The sequence below is a fragment of the Parus major genome, chromosome 11 (genome assembly GCF_001522545.3).
Source record: "Parus major isolate Abel chromosome 11, Parus_major1.1, whole genome shotgun sequence".
Taxonomy (NCBI): domain Eukaryota; kingdom Metazoa; phylum Chordata; class Aves; order Passeriformes; family Paridae; genus Parus; species Parus major.
The window spans coordinates 406,092-434,057 of NC_031780.1; the positions used below are offsets into that span (position 1 = coordinate 406,092).

The window sequence follows — 27,966 nt, forward strand, 5'->3', positions numbered from 1 at the left end:
CCAGCTGGAGGAGAGCTCTGCTCCTAAATGAACAATTAGAAGTTGCACTAAGGGAATTTTTTTCTCATCTTCAGAACCCAGTTTTTCTGCGGAGCTCAAAGACAAACCATCTGGTTAAAGGAGCTCCCTTGAAGAGGTCTCTTCAGGCACAGCTCAAAGCCTGCAGGTCACCTGGGGATCCCTACGGCGTGAACGGCCACTGAACTCGGGAACCTGAAACACTGAACCGATTACTAATGTCAGGGTCTTAACACCTCTACCCTCATTCGCTCACTGAACGGCCTCCTCTTCCTCACCCGGCCACAATAATTGCCCTGCAGAAAATCAAAGACTTTAATGCCCATCTCACTTGTGCAAGGCCCCAGCTCAAGAGTTCAGGCAAAGCACAAGCTGAAAGAAGGAGCCCTATTAAATGCATAAGGAAATAGGTCCCTATGAAGCATAATTACTAGAAACATGGACTCCTGATCGAGTGCTTCTCTGAAACCCAACAATGAAAAACATCCACATAAAAGCCCCCAGAGACAGCCTCAGCCATTCGAAAGAAAGCAGAAGGACAGAGAGGTGAAATGTCAGGATGAAAGGGCCATCCCAGGGCCACTGCTGCCATCCCGGCAGCCCTGTAACACAGCACCCACAGACTCCAGCCTTTAATTAGGAGAGAGCCATGGAACTCCAAAACTCTTCAGTCAACACTGATGAAAACCTCATCTCCTGCACCCCTTGCCATTCCCTCAGTGCTGCCACAAGACTCAGCCGTCCTGGGAGTCTCTAGCCCCAGCACCCACTCTGCCCCAGCAGGGCACAACATGGAGAGGTGACCAAGAAGCTTCCCCCTCAGCATCCCCAAATCCTTGCATCCCAGAGTCCCACTGCAGCTGCCCAGCAGCACCGCATTTTCCACCTCCCAAGTCTGGACTTGGGATATGAGCCCTGTGTTCAAGAGAGCATTCCAGAATCATTCTATAAATCCTAAAGATGGACAAATGACATGGCTTACAATGACACCAATATTATAATTTCCACTCCAATTTGGAATCCTTTAAGTCACCCAGGTTCCCCTACACCCCATCACATTTTCCTTCCTCCTCACCCTGTACAGCCAGCACGAGTTAAATTCCTGAATTTCATATAAATGTCAAATAAACGCTACTCAATTATTTAACCTCTGATTACACCTCCCGCCGTGGAAAGTCCGCTTAAGCTACTCAGGTGGGTCCTGGCTTGAAGTGTGCAGGCTGTGGTAATGGCAGGAACACCAGCAGCAGAGGATCCTGTGGCTTGCCCGGGAGCCCAGCGAGCCCGGCCGGGGCAGCCGCAGCCAGGCAGAACAGCCGAAGCCAGCTCCACCAGCACCGTGTCCTGACACACTGGAGTGCTCCCAGTGCCAGCCCACAGCCCCTGCCCTCCCACCCACACCCCGGGCATCCACGCTTGCCAGCAGCACTTCTTCTGTTCAGCACCTGCAATCCAGGAAGGACTGAGAGCCTCTGCTCGGCTCTCCACGGAGAAGGGGAAGCAAATGCCTGCAGTGCCCAATGGGCCCAGATACTGATCAGACCACAACACAACACAGGGGGAAAACGACACAAAACAATTAATTCTTGGCTCCTTGTTTTAGCTCTGGGCGAGGGAAGGTGCACAGCAGAGCGAGAGGAGACTGGAACAGACAGAGGCTGGGATGTGCTCCAAGAGCCCCAGGGGCAGCAGCGCTGGCTCCCAACCCCACAAACACAGGGCTGCTCTCCAACAGGTGAGGGCTCCGGCAGGCTCCTGGGCAGAGGGAATGGGGAAAGCCTCTACAGCAACATTTAGTCTGACTTTTCCATGCCAAACCCCTTAGAGAGAGAACAGGGCCGAGCCATATCTGATAAATCCACCTTCTGTGACCAGGTCTGTATGTAGGTAGGAAAGGAAGAAACTGATTCAACAACTCAACTGACGTGTACACTGGAGTTGGCAATGGAAGGTGCAAGAAGAGGATGCCATGAGAAACTGTCCAGTACTACATCATAGCCCATCTGAAAAGGAGCATTGAAATCCGGTCTTCATTTCCAAAGGCAGCTTCTTTCTTCCTCTTCATCCAAGTTCCAAATAGAACGAGTGACACTCTTGCCTAAATCACATTCAAGTGCTGGTCATGCCTGTGTGCTCCAGGGCCATCACAACGTGACTCTGTGTATGTACAGTGACCACGGCCAACACAACAGTGGCAGAAGTCAGACAGATCACCTTTACCAATGGGAAAAAAATAAAAATCTCTCAGTCATAAAATAGTCTGGAACAACGTGAAGCTTTTCCAAGACTTTCAAGTTCATTATTGCAGGCCAATGAAGATGCATTTACTCTCTAACAGTATCCTCAGGAAAACTGAGGATACACGTCCTGCCCATGCAGAGCAGAATTAGTACTGTACCAGAATGTGCATGCTTGATTTTATTTTAAAAAATTTAAAAAGGGGCAATATACATGGTAACAGAAACTGAGGTTTAAGAGAAAATTCAATATGGCAAATACCAAGTGACTTAAAAAGAGCTAGAACTGAAATTAAATGGGAAAATTGTTCCTTGTTTTTCTTTCAAATTCAAACCTCCAAATGCAAAGTGATTTTTCTTTCAAAAGCAAAACCCCAATAGGGAAAAACTTAATTATGAAGGCCTTCTTCAAAGGTTTGTGGCAGAGGACACATGAAAAGAGGGAGGGGAAAGAAAGAGTTTGAGCTGCAGAAAGATACTGCCCTGCATTGCTACAGTGCCCACACAGGGCTGTGGGGCTGATGCTTCACCCCCTACCCAGGCTGCCACCTCGGAACAATGCCTGTCTGAGGCTCCTTCCTTTCCCCTGCTCCCCTCTGCCCAGCCACAAAGAATGAACTCATTTACACAACAAGTGTCTAATAGACAAACTCCTTCCCCCCACATCCCTCCCCCAGGGCCAGGAGCAGCAGCGGGCACCCTGCCACGGCATGCGCTGACAAGGTTTTAATTACCTGGGTGAAGGAGGATAAGGAGATATCTCCAGGCCTAAAGGAATCATTACTCATCCAGCCCAGCCTCTGGAGCATCAAAAGCTGAGTGACTGACTCTTCATCAGCTGATCCAAGAGGATCAGTCCAGAAGGGAGGCTGAGAAGTAGCCCTGTACAACCTATGATTTTCAAGCCATAGGTTTCTGTAGGCATGTCCCTGAGCCTTCTGAGCTTCAGGATCCTCCTCAATGTCCTTCTCCTCATCCTCAACTAAATTCAGGTCCTTCTCAGTGACACAAGTGAGCCAAATTATAGCAGGAGGAGTTGGAGCCCAGCCAGCTGTCATGTGAGCTCCAGGCTCCATGGGGACATAAAATCATCCACCAGACCTTTGAAAACCTGCCCAGCCCATGACAGCAGTGTTTGGTGGACTACACAGCCACAAATGATGCCAGACCCCTTTTCTGGGCTCTCTAGAATCCACCCCTCTGTATGCATCCACACACCATCCCCTCAGAGCTCAGCCCCATCTGCTCCCTGCCCCCAGCTCTTCAAGGGATGTGATAAGCTGAAGACATTTTATAAAATAACATTTCCTTAACTCTGTTGCCTAACCCATTTCCTGATGTGAAGCACTCATTGACATAGATGATCCTATGAATGACTCTCCATTCTACTTAAAACATCTCTTGGAGCCATAGTAAATGCCAGCATTGAAGATACAGCTGTGAACAAGCTACTCAATAAAAATGGAATTTTAACACACCACAGAAAGTGGGAACAACATGGAAGAGGAAAACTAACCCTACGTGACCCTTTTTTCCAAGGGACACAGGTCTGGCCATCACATCAGCTTGTGTTTTGCACAGAGATGCACATTCTGTGTAAGATACATGAACACCTGAGACCTCTGAAAAGCCAGGCTGGGGTGCAAGGCATCAGCCCCTCCCTGCCCTGACTCGCCCCACAGAGGGGCTCCTGCTCTCAGAGACACCAGAGCTGCAGGAAGGTCCATGGGTTTGCAGAGTGAGAAGCAAGGAGCACCACTGGCAGAGCTCTGGCAGCCAGGGAACAGCTGCCCCTGGCAGTGGCCACGTGAGACAGAGGTTCCCAAAGCAGAGCTGCAAACCAGTTCCCTTTTCTAAAGGAGGGAAGATGACCTCAGCAGCAGCCACTGTCTGGCACAGGAACTGTGAGGCTGAAGGCCATGGTGGGCAGTCCTACCCTGCCTGAAAGCCAGCGTGAAGACTCTGACTTCCCCAAGGACATAAGGGAATTTCCAGGGTGTGAGCACACAGCAGCATTTAAGAGTCCAACCGTCTGGTCTGCTGAAGCCACACGTGGAGGAGGCCCCGAAGATCCAACCAAAAACTGGAATGAGAAGTTCCCCTGGGTCTCCCAGCTGCATCTTCAGGCAGTGAAATGCTGCAGCTGGCTGTGCTAGTCATGAAATGAGATGAGCTTTCTGGTATCAGCCTGAGTCAGAGGACAACCCTTGGGGCAGTCCTGAGTCTAAGATCCTCTGATGAGGAAGAAGCTGATGCGTCGTGGACTGTCAGATGATCGGTGCTGGGGTCCAAGATGACAGTGACTGATTTTCTCTCTAATCATAAGCTGCAGTTGCCAGAGTGAGCCGTCACAGCCCTGGCTGAGGCTGCAGATCAGGCGGCACGGGGAGCTCCTGCGGGAATGGGAGCTGGCAGGGAGCGAGCAGCTCCACAGGCCAGGGAAGGGAGCTGCTCGAGAGCCACCTCGGAGAGCAGGGCAGCAGGCACCAGGACACACGGTGGGACAAACATCACAGACAGTGAATTCAACAAAGGTCTCGTCAAGCAGTAGAGAAATGAAACAAAGGTAAACAGAAGGGCAGGAGAAACCGTCAGGGCAGAGCCAGCACTGCTGGCTGTGCCAAGGAGCTCCCCACCCACCCCTCGTGCTCATGCTCTGCCCTGCACAACGCAGCTGATCATGCCAAATCAATCCTGTGGTGCAATGTGGGGTCTCTTTGGTCCCGACTGCTGCTTCCCAGACACCTCCAGCACAGGACTGGGACAGCCCTGCGGAGCAATGCCTGCTTTGGGATGATCTGCACTCTTTCAAAGATTTCAGTAATAATCATCTATTTCATTCCAATTTCCATTATTCTTTATATGAATTTACTTCTTGTTTAAAGACTCAAATTCAAGTATAGAGAAAAGGCAAGCCAATTAATTTCCTTTTGAACCCAGGGCACAGCAGCGTGGCACTGTCCTCTTCCCACCTTACACCTGCCTGTCATTCCAGTGGCACCTGCGGGCACGGTGTAGTAGCCACAGACAACTTCAGGTTCAACTGCTTTCTCAGCTCTATCAGCCAAGAATAAGCCTTTCCAAACTAGAACCACCCAGGTCCATAATGCCCCCACCTCTCCTGAGGGAGACTGAATGGAAACTGGGAGCACAGCAGCACAGGGACAGACCTGCTGCTGTTCCAAAGCAGGGAGATATGAAGGAGCCATCCCAAAAGCAGCAGCACCCAGAGCCAGGGAGATCAGCTCAGACAACTGAAATCCACCAGCATACAGAGAACTGCTCCACCCCCAGGGGACCGTTCACCTCAACCTTCAAGATACCTTCCCCGCCTCTGCACTCTCTTTGTTTAATGATTTGAGCTAAAAAAAGCAGCTGTCATGGAATTACAGACTGAGTTGGAAGGGTCCTTAAAGCTTAGCTCATTCCACCCTCGGCCATGGGCAAGGACACCTTCCACAAGACCAGTTTGCTCCAAGCCCTGTCCAGCCCAGCCTCAGACAATTCAAGGGATGGGGCAGCCACGGATTCTCTGGGAAGTCTGTGCCAGAGCCTCATATCTAATCTAAACCTACACAATCTAAAACAATTAAAAATACCCAAGTACATTTTCAACAGGTTCAACAGCAGATATTCGTAACCGTCCATCAGCTCAGGCACTACGCTGGGTACAGACACAAACCTGTGCTCAAACAGGGCTGGGGGGACGCTGCTGGGGGGTTTATTTCTGTCCTAGCAGAGAGCTGGAAGTACTGTGAAGGCAAGAATAATAAAAGAGAGAGTAATATATGAAGACCAGGATCAAACATAAAGTGCATTTATCAAACAGACACTGTGAAAACTAGCCCTGTGTCTCCCTTTAGTGAAAAAACTGCCCCTTCTTCCACACTGCACTGGGGAGTTGTGCTGGAGGGGATGGGCAATAGCTGTGATCTAAAAAAGGCGGAAAACTAGGCCAAGAACAGCTGACACCAAAATGATGGAAAGAAAATACTGCCCTGGATAAAGGTTTCCCCTCTTGAAAGGCCTTGGGAGCCTTTGCACTAACATGTCTGCTGGCCTTGCTGCCAATCAGCAGAGACCACCAATCATTGATGAAATTAAATTGAGAAGAGCATCCAACACACTGGAAGACCAGAATGCTACACAGGAAAAAGCTAGGATTTGAAGTCTAGAATAATGAGAAAGTGACTCAATCCAAGGTTATGACAGGAAGACTCTGAGTTTCTGCAGTAAATTCAGGGTTTACCAACTGGGAATTACACAGGAGGAGACAAACTAATGCACTGGTCAGGATGAACCAAAGGATGCAGCTGGACAAGTGGCAAACAATCTCCAGGATGTTGCTCAGATTGTTTGTGGAGACAAGGAAGCAATAAAGGGCACACTAATAGCACTGCAAGGGCTCAGCTGCAGTGACATGTATGGCTGTGACCACATTAGAGGGAACACCTGAGCTGGGAGCAAAGGTTCTCCAGCACAAACCTAAGGCTTCAAGCCCCCAGCCCTGCTGTCAGGCAGCTGGCACTACTCACAGTGCCCACACACTCATCTCTTCTGCCAACACGGGGGCACTTCTCCATTTCCTCCAGGCCGAGCTTCTGGGACACAAACTCAGCAGCCCTCACACAAGCCTCGGGCCTCATAATGCCAGTGCAGCAGAGGCTTTTTGGTTTGTAAGTTAACTTTCCTACTTTTCCCTATTTATTTCTTATGAAGAAAGATAAGACCAGGCCACAGTGACTGTGCCATGTATTATGCAAGTGTTTGTCAGTTAATATTTGTGTTCCAGCGAGGCAAGGACCAGATAAGTGATGCCTTGGAGCTGCCCTCCCTTGCTGGAAATGCGCCGAGGAGCTGCTGGGGTTCTCGGAGCAGCTGTGACACCCACAAAACTCTGCTGGGCTGCCCCAGCCTCACCTACCTGCATAGCTGCTCACATTGGTACCTGTCACCACACGCTCCTCTACAGCTACACAGCCGCATGTGCGAGCACAAGCCTTCTAAATTTAGCCCTGCTTCTTCCTGCTCCAACCTCTCCTTCCATAGTACAGGAATAATGGTGGCAATCTCTTCTGGCAGCAAGCAGAACTAAAAGGATTAATCTGCTACATCTCTGTAAAAGTACTCCAGTAATTAAGAGGAGCAACTGCTGAACAAGATTAGCAACAGACTAGAACAAAACAGAATAAGCAATAGGAGCCCCTACAAAAGCACGTGCCGAGGTGTCACACCTGCCATCCCAGCCCTCCAGCATCCCAACAGGAACGCCTGCTGCTTCACCCTCCACCGAGGTTCAACAGGCATGGATGCAGACATGTCCTACTCCTTCTGCTCCCCTCCATCATGTGCCTCTGCTGCCCTGCTTACACTGTCACCAAATCTCTTTTTGTGCTGTTTTTTTGCTAGTTTTTGAAGTGTCTGAAAAAAGCCAGTATTGCCCAAACATGGAACGACTGGGTCCCCAGAGAGCTCCAGGTGGGCTCCTGGGCACACCATGTCCCAGCTCTGGTTACAGCCACCACGCACAGCAGGGAGTGCTGGGACAGGCACCTGCTGCTTGTTCTGGCTCTGGACTGCAAAGGGGAACATCTGTGCTGGGACAAGAGCCTGGCAAGGCAGGGGACAGGCACACTGTGCCCAGAGCACCCTGGCAAGGAAGGCCCATTCGCCTGACCCTGCCAGCAAGGCCACCTGATTCAGCCCATGCTGGCCACGGGCCACCTGTGCTCCAGCAAGAGTCTGGAGACACCAACACGTCCCCCAGAGCTGCAGGACAGCCCAACACCAACTGCTTTAGGCTTGCTCCCTCCTCTCCCCACACTGCAGAGCCCTGACACTACACACTGCCTTACAACAACCTGCCAGCATGAAACAACACAGATATTTGAAACACGACCTGCAACATGACCTAAATTCTACTTCTGCAAAATGAAGAGTCACTCCAAGCACCTCCCTCATGCAGCACACTTGCTTTGTTTCCTTTTAGATTTAGGACAGAGGTTTTCTAACCCTCCCAGGAGGTTCAGGCACACAAGGGAACTGCAAAGGGAATGGTGACCAAAAAGCAACACCACAGCTAACAGAGAATGTGTACAATTGTTTGCCAGGCCATGCAGCAAAACAGGAAGAGCTGCACTTAAAAACCAGTAGAGTTTTACTGCCCCAGCACGCTGAGGCTGACAGGACCCTCCACTTGTGTCCACAATTCCTCAGGCCTCCAGTACCAGCACTGATGCTCCTTGCTGAGCACATCACCAGGACACAGGTTCCCCATGTTCTGCTTCCCACCAGCCATCTCGTTCCAGTACTCCAGCTCTGTTCTCATCCCGTCCTCACTCCTTCATGGCTTAGTTCCCATTTGAGGGAGTTCAGCCTCAAAGAAATATCCTCGATGTTATTCCTCTTGAAAGTATTTGGCAGCAGATGGTCTTGAGTTTTTCTTAAAAGGTGTGTGTGTGTATGCCAGAAAGGCCATCAGGCTCAGCTGTGCTTGTCCCAGGAAAACAGACGAACAGAACAGAAGGAATCCAGCTGCTGGAGTCCACAGATCCCAGGCACTCTGGGTACCCACATTTCCCCTTCTTCACTGAATACATGAATAAAGCTAATCCCATGAGAGAGCAGCTCTCTGGAGCGCAGGTTTGCCACCTCTCCATGGAGCTGGTCCCCCCAGCATCGGCACACCTGCAGCTCCAAGGGACAGCGCAGGTGTGAGGGCGAGCCCAGCGGTGGCTTAGCAGGAGCTGTACCTCTGGGAATGGATTCGGTGTCAAGTGTCAGCACGTAAATTGCTATTGGCTTCTCAATAAGCAGCAGCAGTGAGCTAAGTGTTTCCCTGTGTCGTGCAGGCTCTCTCTGACTCAATACAGCAGTATTGACAGCACAATCACAGAGTAATCCAGGCCCCACTAATATCTCAGCACCTCCTCATTGAAAATACACTTTCTACTTGGACACCAGCCCGTTAGCACGGGCTCCATCACCAGTGTCCCCCCCCCAGCCCACCAGGACATGCAGCAGCACGGCCTCCTGACACTTCCTGGGGCACAGCCTAGGGCACCACAGAAAAGGGCTCTTTGCCATGAGAAATCACCAATGGAAAAAAGGATGAAAGCTAATCAGAAAGTCTTTATGGCTCAGGTCTCTGTAGGTTCTGGAAAAAATTGGTATTTCCTTGCTAGACAAGAGAAGTTCATTCAGGGAATTAACTCTGTTCTTGCCCCTGACCCTCTGCCTGTCATCTGTCCTCACTATCCTATCTCTAAAGCTCGACCACACATTCCTCCAGGCAGCAGTTTATCCTTTCATTCATGGAAAACAAGAGACCTGCACAGCACAAAAACCTGCACCGTACTCCCTACTGCAGGGCATGGATGCTCAGGAGGATCCTCGGAACTCCCTCGGCATTTGGAGAAGAGGAAAGTTTTCTCATTTGCAGGTATCTGGCTTTACCAACCACTTGAAGACAAGATCAGAAAGCGAAGGATCTTCAAGCAGCCGGTGAGGACTGCTGGGTCCCTTGGGCTGGATCGAGCTCCTGGTGCTGTCCCCAGGCTGTCCCTCACCAGACAGGGTTCCCACAGCTCCCACCTGCGCTCACCCGCCGCAGCACGCGGCATTCGCGCAACGCTGGCGCCTCGCCGCACGCCGACAGCGCTGCACAAGGGGCTGATCCACTCATTTAGCTGCAACCTGTCAGTCACTGTAACAGCAGGCCCCGGAGGACAGACACCTCCAGGAGGGCAGCACACACTGCACCTGAGGCCTCCTGGTGCCCCACATGACTTTCTGAAGACCATCCTCAATGATTTCACTGCCACTGCTGCCACACAATAATGGATAATCTAAGGATCAAAGCAGGAAACTAAGGATGCCTTTTACAACCACATCCCAACATGCCTGGCACAGTGCCAGATCTTTAACCAACACAACTCTATCCTGTTCTAGTGCTGACATGTAGCAATCTTCCACCTCACCAGCACCATAACAGCATCAAGTTACTGGAGAACAGCAGATAAACCGAGGTGGGAAGCACTTCCAACAGAAACACATGCTGCGACCCCATGCCCAGAGCCGTGTTCTCCCACTGGACAAGGCACGCTGCTGAGCACCAGCGTTTGAGAGACATGGCCACACCAACGTACCACTGCTGGGATTTCACAGGCAGGGTCAGGAACCTTCTGAGGAGACAGGGAAGATGATTTGGTCTGCAGGCAGATGAGGAGCAGACCCCTAGTCAGGAAGAGGTTAACACTGCTCCTGCCTTCAATCTGATAAATGGTCTGCAGAAAGCAGGTTCTCTCACTTTGAGATATGATGTCACTAACCTTTATTGATCCACAATCAGAGAACTTTGCTTATCTCTCTCCTGTGATATGCCCTCCTGTACTCAACTAGTGTTTAATACACTGCTGGGCATCTGGCACTCGCTACAGCTTCCACCACACCTCTGCTGGCCCAGCAGGGACAGCATCCGACAGGCTGTGTCTGTGAGCTATGGACCAGCTAGCTCGAGGGGCGAAGGCAGGCATGCAGCTCCTCCAGGATCTTGTGTTCCAGAGAGTATTCTACAGCTGCACTGGAACATCTGGTGAGAAGAGGGGGCCAACAGCAGACAACAGGCTGACATGTTCTTACAGCCTGGTGTACAGACACCACTCTGTACCTGAGGTGAGCACGTGCTCTCCCAAGTTACTCCTGTGGGAGTGTTTATCTTAAGACAACTTTTACTATTTTACAGAAACAACACTTCACTTTTAGCCTCAACTTCCTTTCTAATATTTGAGGTGAAACACCAAGTTAGGTGACTAATACAGGAACTACCAATGGGCCACGTGCTCTGACGTGGCAGCCAAGTGCCATAAACTGTATGTCCCAAATCCAGCGGGGTTTGTTTCCAATACACTAGTGATGCCTGAAAACAGCTGAACAGCCAGGTAGCAAAATCTGTACCGTAAACAATTACATCAGCCACATGTAGAGATGACTGGAGAGGAGCTTCATGTCCTGTTCTTCTGCTAGGTAACACACCAAGGAGTGCCTGTGACCTTGCCTTACACCACCACAACCACAGCAACACTTGCTCACACTGCAGGGCAGCTCTCACTCATCTCTGAAACCAGGAGCTCACAGGCTCAACCAAACCAGAGATACTGGAGAGGTGGAGTAAACCACCTCAAGTTTGCTTTGAAGGTTATGTGGGAATTGGTCTTTTAAAGCTTTGGAAAAGACAGAGTTGTAAGTTTTCGAACACACATATAAAATAGCTGTGACCTATTTTACTCACTATCCACCCAAAAAAGCATGTTCTTTTATCACTTCAGGCCAAATCTTAGGATAGGATTTAATTTTTTTCCCTCTGTTAACTACAGGTGATGAAGCATGGGCACAGGGCCCCTAATCCCCAAAGCAAGATCCTAAGGAGACCCACCATGGTGTCAGCAACATCCCTCTTGATACAGCATGAGCTCCCTCTGACTCTGTGCTTCTGTGACTATAAATACACCACTCTGCAGACAGGTCAGAGGAGAAAATTAAGAAGAATTTGTCCAGTTTGTAAAGGTCAAATTACTACATGTTACTGTTCTGATCCAGTCTGGTGATTCTTATAGTTTCAGACATGCACCAAATTTTCTTTTTTTTTTTAATTAAAGGTCTATTGAAACATGTGTTTCTTAAAATAGTAAATTACAGCCTTCTCCAATTTGTGGAAATAAATTAGGGAACACTGTCCGAATGCCAGCCTTGGCAGAGAGCACAAAAATTCCAAACTTAGATTTCCTGCAAGTCGAGAGACATTTGAATTAGAGGTTTTAGACTGTAAGCCGTTAATATTCCTGCTCAGTCATTAAGTTCACATACAGAACACTAAGTATTTCAGGATGCAAAGGAGAAACACACAGACCAGTGGCTGAGTCACCTCTGTCTCTGACAGCTGGAGAGAAATCATCACTGACCCACAGGAAAGAGATTTGGCTGATCCCAATCCAAAAGGCAAAGCTGGGCAGGCATGGAGATGCTGCTAACAAATGGGTTTCATCCTGATGCTGCTGTTCCCTGTGGAGTGTGGGGGTAGTATTTATGACAGAAGTCACCCTGGGTGATGCCCTGCTCCAACGAGAGCTGTGGGCAGCAGCTCCAGCCCTGGCCAGCAGAAAGAGGTGGAAAAACAAGCTGAACCCCTGATCCATTACATTCTCCAGCTAAAAGGACGAGGAATTATCTGCTATCCACAAAGCTTCACAAACCCTTTATCCAGACTTAGACTGTGGGACTCTTAGCTGTGGCCAGGAGGGAGCAAAAAGCCCCAAGGAAACCCTGAAAACTTATCTGAAACAGTAGAAAAGCCTTGTTCCAATCTGCCCTTGCCTTGGGCATCTGCATCACCAGGTATGAACAGGAGTCAAGTATCTCAGTACAGTAAGGACTCAGTCACTTTTTTACAGCATCTTTTCTGAGAATCTGGTCCACACAGGATTTCCCTCAGCTCTCCCACTGCCCATCCCCTAGCCAGGGGAGGCACCTGCACAGCTGCTCCCCTTCAGCTGCTTATCACTGCCAGCATTGTACCAGGAGCCACCAGAAATCTAAAGACATCATTTGGGCTGTTTGGCTGCTCAGACGTTTCCTCCATGAAAAAGCTTTCAGTGTAAATATATCCTGCTGCAGATCAGCATCTCCACTCCATTACAGATCACGAGACTCAGCGATTCCCTGCCAAAACAGCAGACTTGGAATAGTTACAATTTTTAATGTACAGTCTATACGATAACTTCACAACATCAGGGAAAATGCAGCTCGGTGCAGCCAGCAAGGAAGTGGCCAGATAAAGAACTTCATTGCTGAAGGATGCAGCTTCTAGATATAAGCATGTTCCAGGGCAGCTGAGAAGAGCTGTCTCAGACCAGTCCCAGCTTCAAACTCCTACAAGGTATTTCTGGAAAGTGGATCTGCCTCACAGCAGGCACTGCTGGGTGCTGGACAGAAGAGACAGCACTGCTCAGAGTGCTCTGCACAAGCTTAGGATAAAATAATGATAACACTATAGACTCATCTTCCACCTGGCAGCAGTTTTATATGACAAGAACCTTCACTTCACTGGATTTCACGAAAGGAATGTTTTTTTAAATCACTTCCATGGTACTGCTGTCACCACCTCCAAGACGTGGGTCATCTACTTCAGCTACAGGCCACTCTGGATGTGAATTCTCAGAAACATCCCGAGTGCCAGCCCTGTAAATCCAGACAGGTGCGCAGTTTTCTCCCAGTAAAAGCCCAAACTGGACCCAAGGGGCTAACAGAAACCCCTGAGCTGAGCACCCCTGTTCACACAGGGACCCCCAAACCTTGCATCCCACTATGCTCAGGAGGCCTGGGCTGGGATCCAAAGGGCAGAGTAGAAAAGGGAGAGTGGCTGCTGCTTCTCTTTATTTAAAAGGTGCTGCTGGAGGTAGAAACACATGAAAGTCCATGTAGGACAAGGGAAGGAATTATCCCTCCCATTGATTTTCGCTCTGGGGTATTAGAAAGAACACAGCGTTTATCTGGAGATTTCTTCCCAAAGCTAGCTATGGACTTTCAAACGTAAATGAGACTTGAAAGGGGCTTATCTGGCAAGAATCCACTGAAACTTCACAGGGAGGGGGTTTGGGGGACACGGGAGCCTGCGGGGGCTCTCTGATCCACGGCCTCTCGGACAGCTGAGAGCCCCCCTCGGTCCAGGCTTCAGCCCAGCAGCCCAGGGGCAGAGCCCAGGGCAGGAACACAACCCCAAAGGCATCGGAACCCCATGGCATCGACCATCCACGCCAGGGAAGGCAGAGGGCTGGGGCAGCTCCCTGGCTGGACACAGCTGAGGGACACAGGCTCACCGCCTGTCCCAGCGGTCTCCATCCTCCAGCAGCCAGGGCTGTGCCCAGGAGCTCAGCCCTGAGCTGCAAACCCCTTCTGCAGCATCCCCAACAGGCACCCACCCCGGTGCCACCCCGCTCAGTGCCACCCCCAGTCCCAGAGCCCCTGCCCCACTCGGCTGCCACGCCACGGCCCCACTCACTGGGAAAAGCCTCGGCAGCCTCGTCTCCCACCGCTGTCTTTCCCAGGTAGCTGGGAGGGTGTAATTGGTGAGGCAGGAGATTAGAAATATCGGCAGCCTCTAAGTAAGACTTTAATTTACTGGCAGATCAATAGCGCTAGGGTTATATTGGCAAAGTGTCTACAACTCTATTGACTCACGCAATTCCTCTTATCAATTTATCAGAAATCTGGAAGCCAGAAGATATTGTTTGAAGAAAAAAGGCAGCAGGAGTTTGAACACTTAGCATGGGCTGCCCAATCAGGCACTCAGCACTAAGCGTTTTACAGCAGATGTATCAGCCGCAAAGGAGGCCAATATGATATGATTAAGAGCTAACTTGCTTCCTCACATGCCACACAGCCTTTTTAAGCTGCTTCTCACCTCAGACCTTCGCTCTGAGACAGTCACTGTAACAGACAAGGTCCCACCAGCCCAAATGGAAGTAGAAAAATTCCTCTTTCACTCTGCAAGATCCTAAATTCAACCCTTCCTGCCTGGACCCTACCCAGGCTCACCTGGGTTTCCTATAAAGTCTCAGCTTCATGGAGTTAAAAGCCCACTACAGCATCAGGAATCTGCTCAGAAGAATTGCAGAAAAACTGCCATTTCTGTACTTCCTCAGAAAAATTCAGTATGACAGCAGGACAGGTCTGCAGTGCCACATCCCTTTGCCTTGCAGGGTGTGAAATGGAAAAGCAAGAGTAGGGAAAAACTACATCTCCCGGGTCTAAAATTCCAATGATGACGAACACTGCCGGGTATGAGAAGTGTTTCCTCACCTCAGAGGGGCATTGGAACAGGAAACCAAAATAAAACGCTCCAAACCCCCTCTCTTTCATTAGTCCTCAGATGACTAGAAAACATCAGCACCTGGGGCTCTGGGACCAGGAAATGTCTCTTGACCATTGAGCTCTTGCTCCTGGGAACTTCTCTTGACAGGATGGGGAGCTCCACACTACAGGGAGTGTGGAAGAGTGCCCCTCTTCCAGCTGGATGCAATGCTGCACAAGTTACCTCTCCACCCAACTTCACTCCTCCACCCTCATGGAGCCTCCAAATGTGAGTAAGGTGGTGAAGTACCAACCCAAGGGCCAAGGGTCTCTGGTTTCCAGGCAGAACTTGCCAGTCCCAGCCTCCGGCTGAAGGCTGTCACCCCTGCTCCTGAGAAGCCACAGCCCTGCCTTCCAGGGGGAAAACAAAGGCTTAAAAACTAAACAGAAGTTCTGATGCAGTAAATGTGAAAAAGCCTTGGCTGGAGGGCAGAAAGAGGCAGAGTGGGACAAGCACAGCTGCCTGGGCTCCAGATGATGGCTGGGATGGCCAGGAGCCACAGCCCGGGCAGCAGCTCCTGCCCAGGGGTGCCCAGGGTCTCCCCACTGCCCACCTGCCCCACAGCACGGCAGGTGTCCCCTCCAACCTGTGCCTTGGCTCTGGCTGACCCAAACACCTGCGGGGCCCACAGAAAATCAGATGGAATTAAAGATTAAAACGAGTAAAACTGTTGAGCCCAAACAAGAACACAAAGATACCATTCTTGGGAGGGGAAGAAATGTCTGCATTCCCTTCTGTCAGAGCAAAAACCCAACACCCAGCTGGTGCTAAAGGCCAGCAATTCCCACTCCATTGCTACCACATCCAGGTCACCAGAGCCACCCTTGGAGCCTCTAGTCTGGTGAGAATTATCCACACATGCCATCCCATAGCATCGAAGGTGCTCGGTCCCAACATTAGAAAGCAAACACTTGGCATCTCCAGGACATAGGGAGCTGGCTTGGTTCTGCTCTTCCACAAATCAACTACCAGAGCCAGGGAACAAACATTCATGTGGACCCTCAAAGCATCCAGCTACAGTGGCCACCTCAACAGACACCTCTGTCCTGAGGTCCTCGAATGGCACTGGGCCTGAACTGCCCTGGGGACAGCCAGCACCCTCGGCACAGCAGGAGAGCCTGGGGCAGCTCACAACACCCAAATCGGGAGAATAAAAAGACCTTTTGCTTAAGCTCCAGGAAGCAAAGAGAAAAAACACTAATTAACTCAGCAGCAAGTTGTTAGTATTTGCATACAAATGCAGCCACAAATCACGACAAACAAGGCAGGACAAGGCAGGCCCGTGAGTGCTGGGGCTCCAGCCTGCTCCTGTGGGTCATGGCAGGCAGGCTGCCAGCTGCTCCCGGGGGCACGGGGACCGGCCCTTATCGCCAGCAACACTCCCACAACACAAACCACACGGATAAGGTTTCCTTCCACCTAAAACAAAGGAATGGGACGAATTCTTCAATCCCAGTCAAGAGTAAAGCAAGAGCTGCCAGAGAAAAGCCGACATGGAAGCTCCTCACTCCAGAGCTGTGCTGTTCCTCACCGGGATGTGGGCAGAGCAGGCACCCACCACAGCAGGGGCTGACAATCCCACATCACAAGAACAAATCACACCTAATGTAGCAAAAGAACGCACCCAAAAGCCTGAAACAAATGACCTGAGCAGAACAAAATCCATCTACTGCAGCAGTTCAACAAGTTGAGCCTTCCACAAGCCACTAGAGCAGTAGGCTTTATCACACATTTCACCTGATCGTGTCTCCTGGCTCTGGAGATTTCATGCTTGGCCCTCCCTGCATGCTGGCCAGCACCCTGATGGACTCAGAGCTCCCTGCATTTACACACTTTGCGTTTGCCTAATGAGTCGCTTATTACCGCTGAGGGCTTAGTATGACACAAAATTTACTGTTTTTCCTCTTGCAAAAAGAGAAAAACCTGCAATTCCACTGATTGGAGTTTTGCCAATTGTGTGTTCCTCCCCACCAGTCCCCTCAGCTGGGATCTCAGGATTTCAAACTCCAACAACTACCAGTTCACATTAAGACTTACCGAAATAAAAAAACCCAAAAAACTGATTTCTAATTTTAAGTAGGGAATTCTCACTGGCAAGATCCCAAGAACCCTTCCAGGGTGACTTTTATTAAATGCAAGTTTCTCATCACTGCAGCTCAGAGCACAGACCATCAGCTCAGGCAGAGAGCGAAGCAGCCTAGCCCAGCCCTGGGCTATGTGGAGCCCTCTGCACAGGGAAAGGTGCAGAGCTGGAAAGCAGAACCAGAAAGGTTCAGAGCAGAGCTGGAAAGCAGCAGCAGCAGCAGCTCTGTGTCTGCAGTCAGCCAGCAGCCCGGCTCGGTCGCAGCATGACACATCCAAACAGGAGCCGAGTCTGAAACCGCACGCAGGAGCAACCCAGGAGCTTCCCACCACAACGCACAACTGAACCTCAACTGAAACTGCAGCACAGGAGAAATGTTCCGGACTAGATTTTTTTACTCCTAAATGCCAAGCTGCAGAACAGACATTATTGAAGAAATCACAGCGTCTCTAACAACTATTCTCATGCTCAGGTCCTGCAGCATCCCATTTAGAAACCATGCTTCTGGCTTTTGAGTGTGTTTGCAGGAGAAATCACTTCTGCTTGTCCTCACCTGGGAGACAGTCAAGATCACATTTTCACTGAGGATGGTATTTTGCTTTACTAATGACTTTATAGAGAATAAACCATTATAAAATCATCAGTCCATGGAAACAATCGGAACCTGGAAGTTTTGCACGGGAAATCACCCTGTGATCACCAGGAAAAGGGGCGTCTGTAAAAAGATGTTCCCAACAGAGCCCCCACTGTGCTTGGATGTGGATGGGCAGACAGACCTCAGCATAGAGTCTAAACACACCTGATGTACAAGCACACAGAGAACATTAAACACGCACAGCTGAGACCCAGGAGCACATCCAGAGCCAGCACAAGCCGCCCAGGGCAGGCACAGCACGAACCCAGCCACTGTCCCCTCTGCCATCAGATACATCCCAGAACTCTGCAAAGTAAGAAAGACACAACAGAGACTCCCTGGACATGAGATTAATCAGTTTCAAAAACCGCAGCAAGTATTTGGTTTGGAACTGCAAAGAGCGCTGCAGAGTGGAGGAAGGAGCTACCTGGGGCAGGTACGGACCCCTCCGAGTGCTGCTGCAGGGGAACAGGGGGTGGAGGGGGAGCAAACAGATTGTTTGTTTATTTAAGCAGGTGAAACGACAAACAGAGGCCATCCAGGCTGCCAGCTCCAGGTGCTGGCTTCGCACGGAACACAGGGAACGCACAGGGCCGTGACGCCACGGCAGCGGCTGGAGCAGGGCCAGAGCAGAACACAGCACAGCCCAGGGATGAGCCCCTGGCTGCCAGCAGCCCCAGCTGCCCACCCACAGCACAGCCCAGCTATTTCCACCCAGCTCCCCGTGCCAGAGAGCCCAAAAGGAGAAGGATGCTCAGAAGGAGCCAGGGCACTGTGGGGACCAGCTTGTTCCTCCATGGCAGGAGCTCATCCTCCAGCTAAGCCACAGCTTGGCTCCCTTAGGTGAAAGGGCTGCAGAGGGATCCTCTAAGTTTAACCATACTGTACTCCTGGAAGGGCAAGACAGAAATAAAATAAAGATGACTAAAAGCAGTGCCTTCCTCCCAGGCACCCCACACCAAACGCACGCTTAGGTCCCGGCCCACACTGGGACCAGCAGCAGAGCAGGTGCTCCTCTGGGAACAATCCTCGGTCCTGCCAGCCTGTTTTCCTCTGCTCCAGCAAAGCCACTTCAACCTGTATCACATAATTATTTCAAATTAAAGGGAAGCTGGCAAAAAAACCCCCCAAAACTAAAATATTTTGAGGAAGCTCCCCCCCGCATCCTTTAGCAGTTTTACTGACCCAGATCCCTTCCCTAAACTACTTCCCTGTGCCACTGCCCCAAAGCTCTGTGTCAGCAAAAGGAAAAAGCATCCAGGGCAAAGCTGGCCTTGGCAGCAGCATTAGTGTCACACACAGACAGGACACCAGCCTCTGCAGCCTCCCCAGGCCCTGCCTCAGCACCACCGAGCCCTCACCCTGATTTACTTGCCAAGAGTCCCTTCACTCAGGTAAACAAGAGGAATTCAGAGCAGGCATGTGAACACGGCAGTGTGAACCTGCTCCTGTGAACAGGACATTCCTGTTTTGGTTTGAAATCAAGTTGCTTTGGTACAGCTCGTAACTGTTTCCAATTCAATTAAGCCAAACTCAAATAAACCCTCCTTGAACTGAAAATAATGTCCACAGGGCATTCTAATGTGCAAGTAAATCCTTTGAAAAAATAATAATAAATCAATGCAAACTTTTCTAAGCAGGAAGAGTGCTGGTAAGCAGAGCCTATTTGTTCTGAAAACCTCTGAAACAGTCAGAATGAGGAACCGAGCACAGTTTTCACCAGACACTCCTCAGAGCCCAACTGCACTGTTTACCCAAGACAGTTAAAAGGGTATCAGCAGCGTGAAATGCAGTCAGCTTCAAAGTCACAGTCTCGAGTCCTAAACATGCCACAGCAACCTCATTTTAGGCAAACACAGGCTCTATTTCTGTTGAGTGTTTCTCTTCCTCTGCTGTGCAGGAGGCTCATACAAGGAAGAAGGAACTTTAAAATATAAAACAAATCAAACAAAAAACTTTCACACTCAAGACACCATGAGAACATTAAAGAACACCTCTGTCCTTTCTCCCACAGTACCCACTGTAGCTATTTCTACTGAAAGAAGCTTTATTTTACCATTTTCTTCCCCTTTTGTAAACAATCTGCACCCTAGGACTCTCAGTCCTTTTATTTGCAGTCACCAGGGAGCCAGGAGCTATCTCTGGGGCTCAGAACTGCCCTAGCCTCCTCATAGTGACCTGGACCATGGGGCTGACTTCAGGTCCCCATCCCCTCTGTGATGGTCATCCACAGCCAAGGGCATCACCTGGAACTGTTCAACATCCAGGTAAGGTCATTAATGAAGACAGCTGAGTCTTAACAAAAGTAAATTCAAGCAGCAGTTGAGAAATCACCCAGTCCTGCTTCACAGTTCAGCAAGGCCTTCAACAAGACGTAGACACAGCTTTTAATATCCCAAATATTCACAGAGGGGAAAACTGTGACCAAAATATTCCGCCCCTCCATCTCCTGGCACAATATGCTTCAATGGCAGCTGGAGCTTTTTTTGGTTTCTCCATATTTTTTTTTTTCATTTTAAAATGCAGAAGACCCACTGAGCACCACCAACAGTAAAATAACCATGTCTGTGCCCAACACCTCTCCACTCATTCCACCAGCAGTAGAGAACTTCAGACCTCCAGAGGACAGACAGAGCTTCTTGAGGAATCTCATCAGATGCATCTCACTGACCCTTGCTTCATGGGCTTTGTACCCAGAAGCAAGGATTGGCTGAGAAAAACATTGCTGGGGCGGGAATAAAAACCAGAGTCCTGACATCCAATTCCTGCCTGAAGTAAGCAGACATCCACACAGCCAATGGCTACTTGGTCTTCAAGGCAGGAAACCTTCAGTCCCAAGGAAGCATCCCATCACTCCAGAGACACAAAGGGACACTTGGAGGAGGAACACAGCTAGAATGGTCACACACTTCCAACTGCATTGCCAAGAGCAGGAGGACCTTGCAGGGGGCCTCTGGCAACTAGGTCTGCAGCCCTAGGCACAGCAGGAGGTTTCAGGAGAAGGGAAATCAGTCATGCTGTTCCTCCCGTGAGGCTGACCCCAGCCACTGCTGTGCAGAGCAGAGCTCAACCCTCCTTCTTCTCTCGCATGGGCTCCAAGCAATCCCCTGGGCACTTCCAGAGCTTGGCTCTGTTATTCACACATCTGCAGTTCCAGGTGAAACCGCTGCAAGCCTGCCACGAAGGCAGCTTTTCACGCAGGGCTGTGCTGGCACCAGACCCACCACCTGGGTAATTTCCAGGATCTCATGCAAACCTCCAGGACTTTCACATCGCCCAAAATAAAGAGGAAACAGTAGAGAGGCTGGTTAAAATAAAGCAAGGTAAAAAAATTTCTGTGGCAGCTCCTTCAGACAGGCACTACTATTTGCCAAGCAACTGGTTTCTGAAATAGGACAGGGGCATGTGGTGCTGACCACCCTCCCCAGGGCTGGGCATCCCACATCAGCACGCAGCTCACGACGTGCTCCACGGCCAGCAAAGGGCACGGGCTGGCAGCAATGTCAGCTCAGCACCTGCCCTGCCCTCTGCCAGCCATGAGGTACTGCCACAAAAGCCACCCTGCCAGCCCTCCCCCAGCACCAGGCTTGCCCTGGGGCAGTGTGTGCTTCTTGTCCACCACCCTGATTCCTCCACCAACACCACAACCAGCCCGGCCACACGCTCCACCACGCTGCTGCCTCCTCCAGCTGTGCTGCAGACCATGCTCCCACAGGAGCTGAGAACCTACACCTGCCTACACCTTCACATGTGCCTTTACTTAACTTGGACTCTCCAGGACTGCAACCCCTAGCCAACACGACCAGTCCTCCGCCCCAGTGCTCTGTGTCCCAGAAAGCAGCAACACCAGGAGGGATGAGATCGTGTCACCAAACAAGGACCAACCAGCTCCATTTCTCCAGTGCCACAGCAGTGTCACAGCGTGATGCTCTGCTGGGAGGTTCTGAGGTGCTCTGCACAATCCCTCTGCTCCACAGCTGCCCCCAGCACAGCAGGTATTCCCATTTAAAATTTAAGGATGCAACAATGCTCTGGGGATTTAAAATGCATTAGGATTTTTCATAACTAAACCCCCACGTACAGTCCCTGCATGAAAGCTACGCATCATCCCATCCCATCCTCCAGCTGAGGCAAACACTTGGTGTCTTGCCCAAAGTCAGCGTCAGAGCTGAAACAGATCTTTTGACTTCCAAACAAGCTCACGGTGTTAAGCTGCTTTTAACTGTCTCTATGGAAGATGAAAAACAGCAAGAAGAAAGGAACCAGGGAAGGAAGTATGTAAGACTAAAAGAGACAAAATTAACAGGAGAAAATTAAAGAGGAGAAATTTAGGCTCTGACACCTGAAATAGCTGTGTAGGAGCATATGTCTGGGTGCTGGAGACCCAGCTTCCAGAAGAAAGGCCAGAGCACCCATCCCTCCAAGTCAGATGCAGAGATGCTGACTGCAGCACTCTGGGGACACGGTGAGCCCTGCCAGCCCCTGAGACCCACTGGGTGCCTTCATCTCCAGTGTGTGGGCCCAACACCGTCCTGGGCACCTGCTGTCCCCGCTCTGCAGCAGCGCCCGCAGGGATGCCCTGCTCCCAGCGCTGTTCCTGCACGGAGCTGAGCATGAATGACAGTGGGCCTGCACTGTGCTGGCGGCCAGGGCGCCTCACTTCGACACCAACAAAGCAGAAGGTTAATTTGAACCTCACAGCCCTGCTGCTGCGCGCTTGTGCCTCCTCCTCGCCCTCCCTCCCCGCTCTCCTTTCTGTGCAAAGCCTGACATCTACAGTTCTGTCTGGCACAGTCAGGGGCTGCGGTGGGAACCGTGCAAGGACATGGGGACGTGGTGGCCGGCTGCCCTCCGCTCCCCAGCCTTCGCTCACCCACACGCCACAGCACAAAGGAACCTCAGCTCAATCAGGGGACACGCACCAGGAGCAAAGACCACGCTCCAGCGGCCAGGAGCACCCTGCTACAGCTCACCCGAGAGCAGCTCCTGCGCTGGCACTGACACCCAGCACTGTCCAACACCGTGCACCCCCGGAACCGCGGCCCGGGAGCGTCGCCTCCGCAGCCATCCTGCGGTAACCTCCTGCTCCCCAGCCCGCCAGAGCCCCTGCTCTGCTTCCGAGGTACCCGAGGGGCTGGGCACCGGCCTCTGCAACACCAGAGGTACAGCTCAAATGTACGAGCTGCTGTGCACTGCCTGAATCCAGAATACCTTCACACCGCAGGAGCAGGGCTGGTGTGCAGTCTGCAGCTCTCAAACCTGTGCCTCAGACACCAAGCAGCTCCGTGCACTTCCCCTGCTCAGTCTCCTAAACCAACCTCCAGGCCTGCCCACACGCTGTCTCACCACAGGGTACTTCAGCAAACACACCTTGGGGGAGAAGCCCCAGATTCTGCATCATCTCAAACAGCAGGCACCTGACTGCACTCGTCAGCCCAAACAACCCGCACCTGATGGCAGCTCAGCCAGCTGCGCCCGCGCACCTTCCTCGCCTCTCCCTTCTTCACACAACTCCATTACATCAAGAAGACCAAAACCCTCTGAGCCCGCCACCAGACGTCACAGTCACTCAGGAAACCCAGCGCCTGGCCCAGCAGGATCAAGCACATCATTGCCATGTTACCATCAGCAATTCCATTTGTGTGCTGAATTCCGCATCGAGCGTCGGTCTGTTTGCACAAGGCAGCATGGAACCAGGGTTAAACCCCCTGCTACCCAACTAAGCCAACCAGCCATTTTGGAGCCAGGCTGCCACCAGCCAGGAAAGTGCAGCTGGAAGCCTGAGGTGAGCCCAAGGCAGGACACAGGGTATGCTGCAGTTGGGACCGGAGGGTTTGGGAACAGCTCCCCATCTTCCCTGGGCAGGGACTCGATACTTCAGCAGGCACGCTTGGGCCATGAAAATAAACACTAAGAGCTCACATGTTACAGGCCCTGCAGGCTCCGCTTTCCCAGATACTGGCGCAGGTGGAGGACGGGAAAAAACCTTTTACCAGAGCTGCCAAGCACATTGTCTGCTCCAGCATTACGGCCAAGCCAAGGAACCTGTGCAGCTCAGCCCTTGCTACATTTAATACCTGAGAAAGCCTAGTTACCACAGGGCCAGCATCCCCATGTTCAACAGTAACATGTACCACAAAGCTCAGAACACTGTGAAATGTTTGCTTTCCAGGGGAGAAAAAGGAAAAATACTGCTGGTCCTCTACCTTTTCATAGCAAGAGGCATGTTTGGCACTTGTGACATAATGAAATTACAATCAACAGCCAAGTGTCTCTCCCAGCAGCAAACTCAAGGGCAAAGCCGGGTGGCCGCAGCCTGCCAGCGGCACCCGCCATCACCCCACTGTCCCTCCACCTCAGCAGCGCCTGGAACATGGTGGCAGCCACCACCAGCTGTGGCCTGTGCTGAACATCCCCAACCAAAAAATAATTCCATGTGGGGATGAACTGGGAGTGCACCGGCAGCCACCTCTGACACACACACAATACACACCTGGCGCTCGCAGCCCCGCGCACAGCCAGCGTTGCTGTGGCGACGAGCACCCACCTCCCGCACCGACAGATGGACACGTCTGTCTGGCACAGCCAACAGGGAAGCGCTGGAAGCTCTGGCTTCTTGCTGAAACAGCGAGACCTCAGCAAGACCCGTAGTGTCTCTGAGGGGAACGGGGAACACAGGGGTGGCCAGGGCTGGTGGGATCCCCAGCCCAGCAGCAGGGCTGCTGCCGGCAGCGAGGGAAGCCCGACTCATCCACTCTGTTTTGCTCTTTGGGTTTATTTTTTTTTTTAAACTAGCTGGAATTTATCTATTTCTCCAATCCCTGCCTACACACAAACCCAACCTCAGGAGCAAACAAAAATGCCTGAATCGCAGATCAGAGACAAAGCAGAAGGCGAGCGGGCGGCCTGCTCCCGCTGCCCTCACCTCACCCCTCGGCGCGAGGCGGTTATATTTAGGTACCGCCACGGTCTGCGGTGCCGCGGCCCCCTCGGGCACGGCGCAGAATGCAGATTTTCCAGACAACAGACCACAACAGCTCCGTCAAAACCATTAGAGGCTGCGGCGCCCAGGCCTGCGCACAGATGTTTTGATTCCCACTCTCCTGCCTCGACAGCCCCATCGCTGCCGCCATGCGCTGGACACCCAGCCTGAATTTTGGCTGTCGAGGAGGGAGAAGAGAAGGGCAGGCCTGCTCCTCAGAGAGCAGCTCCTCTCTCTAGTCTCCCCCTGCATCTCCCCAGGGATGGACAGGCTCCCCCAGGGCTCCCAAACGGTGTGGGGGATGACCCACCCTTCGGGAGCAGGCACCCGCTGTGGCCCCGGGGGCCCTTCCCAGGCCGAAGCCCCCGGAGCCATCAGCTGCAGGAGCCTGCGAGCGGCACAGGGGTCTGGCACGCGCCGGGCCAGAGGCACCTGTCGTGACCTGGCTTTGTTCACAGCCCGCTTCTCCTGGCAGCCGGATGCACCCACTGGTACACGGCCCCCAAAGCCACACAAAGGCCAAAGCTCGGCCGCGCTCTGATGAGGGGATGCAGGAGCTGTGCAATGCTCAGCCTCTCCCGAGCCTGTCCCTCCAGAATCGATCTCCGCAGCGCAAACGCACCTCCAGCCCCAGCAGGGCCGGCGTGCGCCGCCAGCACCCACAGAAGATGGTTGCCGAAAACTCTCCCACCGCAGAAAGCAACGCTGGCAGGGAAATGCTCTCACGAGGGATCGAGCCCCCGCAGAACAAAACACGGCGTGTGAATAAAGTTAATGTAAAAGCCCACTAGTCCTTTTTTTGCTTCTCCATGTAACGTTTTTTTATTATTACTACTGCTATTAGCGTTATTTTGGAAAGCGGAAGGAGGTGTTAACAGGGAGGCTGACACAGCCAGCTGTGCGTCCATCAGTTCGGGATTCAGCGATTCCTGCTGAAGCCGTTCCAACCACTGGCCAGGCCCAAAGCAAATCTGCCGCTCCTGGCCTCTGGCACGACACCGACAGCAGTCAGGGCGGGGGTCAACACAGAGAGATGAAAGAGGGACACACGCCTCTGCTTTTGTCAGAGCAGCCAGCGCTGGGCCCCGGTGTGACAGCGGCCACGACAGGGCCAGGCGACGGTGCCACGCACACGGGGCTGCCCGCACCGCCTTGGCCCGCTGAGCAGCACCTTGGCTCGGTCCTGAGGGAACAAAAGGCAGCGGCAGGGAGGGAGGCAGGGAGGGAGGGAGGGAGGGAGGGAAGGTCCGGAGGCTCTGCAGCACAGGACCAGGGCTGCTGCGGCCGGCACCGCTGCGCAGGAGAGCGGCTGGAGCCAACTTCCTGCTGCCCTCTGCTCCCAAAATGACCGCGTGAAAAAGAAAAGAGGAGGAGAAAAAAAAATACAAATACAGCAAAGCAACTTCTGGGGGCAGATGCAGTTTCGCTCCCCTCTAATGTGCCTTTTCTTTGCTTTTGTTCCAGTCGAAGGCAGCCTGCGGAGCGGGACCGGGCAGGAGGCAGCTCAGGCAGCCGCGCAGGGGAAAGCCCTGGACCAGCGGCAGAGCAGAAGCCTGGCGAGCTTCCCTGGGCCTGGCCACAGGGCCAGCGCTTCTTGGTGCTGGGGAGCCCAGCGTGATGCGGCTGTCGGGGCCTGGGACACCCCGCTCGCCCCCCTCCCGCCTGCTGCTGCGGCAGCCGAAAAGCCACGCTCCGTCTTCGCTCCGTGCCGGACCAGACAGTGCTCCCTAATGAGGGAGCATTACAATCAGCTTGTAATGCTGAATTTTTAATGCTGCCGAGGGCTCTGTTACATAATAAAGGGGGAAAGGGGGGTAGAGGGCGGCCGGTGGGGCGGCCCGATCCCCCCGGCCCGCTGGCCACCCCTCGCACCCCTGACCCGCCGCTTACCGCCAGCGCCGCAGGACAGGGCGCGCACGACGCCCATCGGAGCTCCTGCCCTGCCGGGAGGGTTGCACAAACTTTCCTCAAGTGCGTGGAGGGGTGATGCCAAAACGCTGGCTCCGCACTCTGCCGCGGCTCGGCCGGGAAATGATTTAAAAGCAAAGTTCACGAGCATGTTAACGGCATGCTCTCGTATGTCCCCGCACACACGGGCTGCGCTGCGCCGCTCAGTAATACCCTAAGACTGTAAATCTATAACCACTGCAATGATTTAGTGATTAAAAACATGATAACATATTGTGTAACTGCAAACCACAGAATCCCTGCCAACTCTCCTCCGAGATACAGGAACAAAAATACAGAAAATGTGTTGCTCGCAGCGGTCTTCCTAAACTCGATGGAAAGATTTTAATAATAATAATGCAAAAAACCCAAAAAAAAACAAACCCCAAAAACAAAAACCCAACCCAGACATCAGAAAAGGCTGGATATAAAGCAAGGCTAGGAAAAAAAAATGTTTAAAAGATGGAATTTTAAATACGGATCTTGCTCTAACAAATTACAATCTAAACATGCCTCGCTTTTTTCTCTTTTTAAGTTTGTCGTAACTGGAATAACTGGTCTTGTGTGATGTCTTGCATATTCAAAGTGCTTTGTAATAGGATACGGAGACCAAACCTTATTTGCCTAAACTCAATGGGTTTTATTTTTTCCCCTCTCTCCCCCCCATTTCTTTTCCTTTTATTTTCCCTCCTCCCCCCCTTTCTCCCCTAACAGGGGGAGGGTGTGGGGGGAGGCAAAAGGAAGCGAGGGCTTTAAGCTGTAAGGAAAATACCTGAAAGGGGAAGCTGCAATCCGTAATACAGCGAGGAAAGCCAAATATTATACATATATTTTTAAAGGCAGCTATGGGAGTTTTGGCCTCTAAGCAGCCAACTTGACCCCATTTTCTCTATTCTCTTATTTCCTCCGTTGCAGGATTCCTGCACCTTCAGTCGTATTCGAACTCAATGTGACCCTAAGGAGGGAGTCACCGAGTCTCCAGAAAATTGCTCCATATTAAACAGGAGCAAGAAGAGGAGAAAAGACAGACAGCCGGCGCAGAGGGGACACGGTTGCGTTAGAGTCCAGGACATACCGAGAGCAGCCCCAAGCACAGCAGGAGAAAGAAACAGACCTTGCTCGGAACCAATTTTTGTTTGTTTGTTTTAAAATAATGAT

The 27,966-nt window shown here is 51.7% G+C and overlaps 1 protein-coding gene across 2 annotated transcripts in view; it reads right to left on the minus strand.

The window, feature by feature from the left end:
- ZFHX3 (zinc finger homeobox 3) overlaps positions 1 to 26,835 on the minus strand; it is a 121,716-nt gene extending 94,881 nt beyond the window's left edge. For both annotated transcript variants that reach the window (XM_015639870.3, XM_015639869.3), the window contains exon 1: positions 26,752 to 26,835. The gene's annotated coding sequence lies outside the window, so the exon portion shown is untranslated. The remainder of the gene's footprint in view (positions 1 to 26,751) is intronic.
- Positions 26,836 to 27,966: the final 1,131 nt, after the last annotated feature.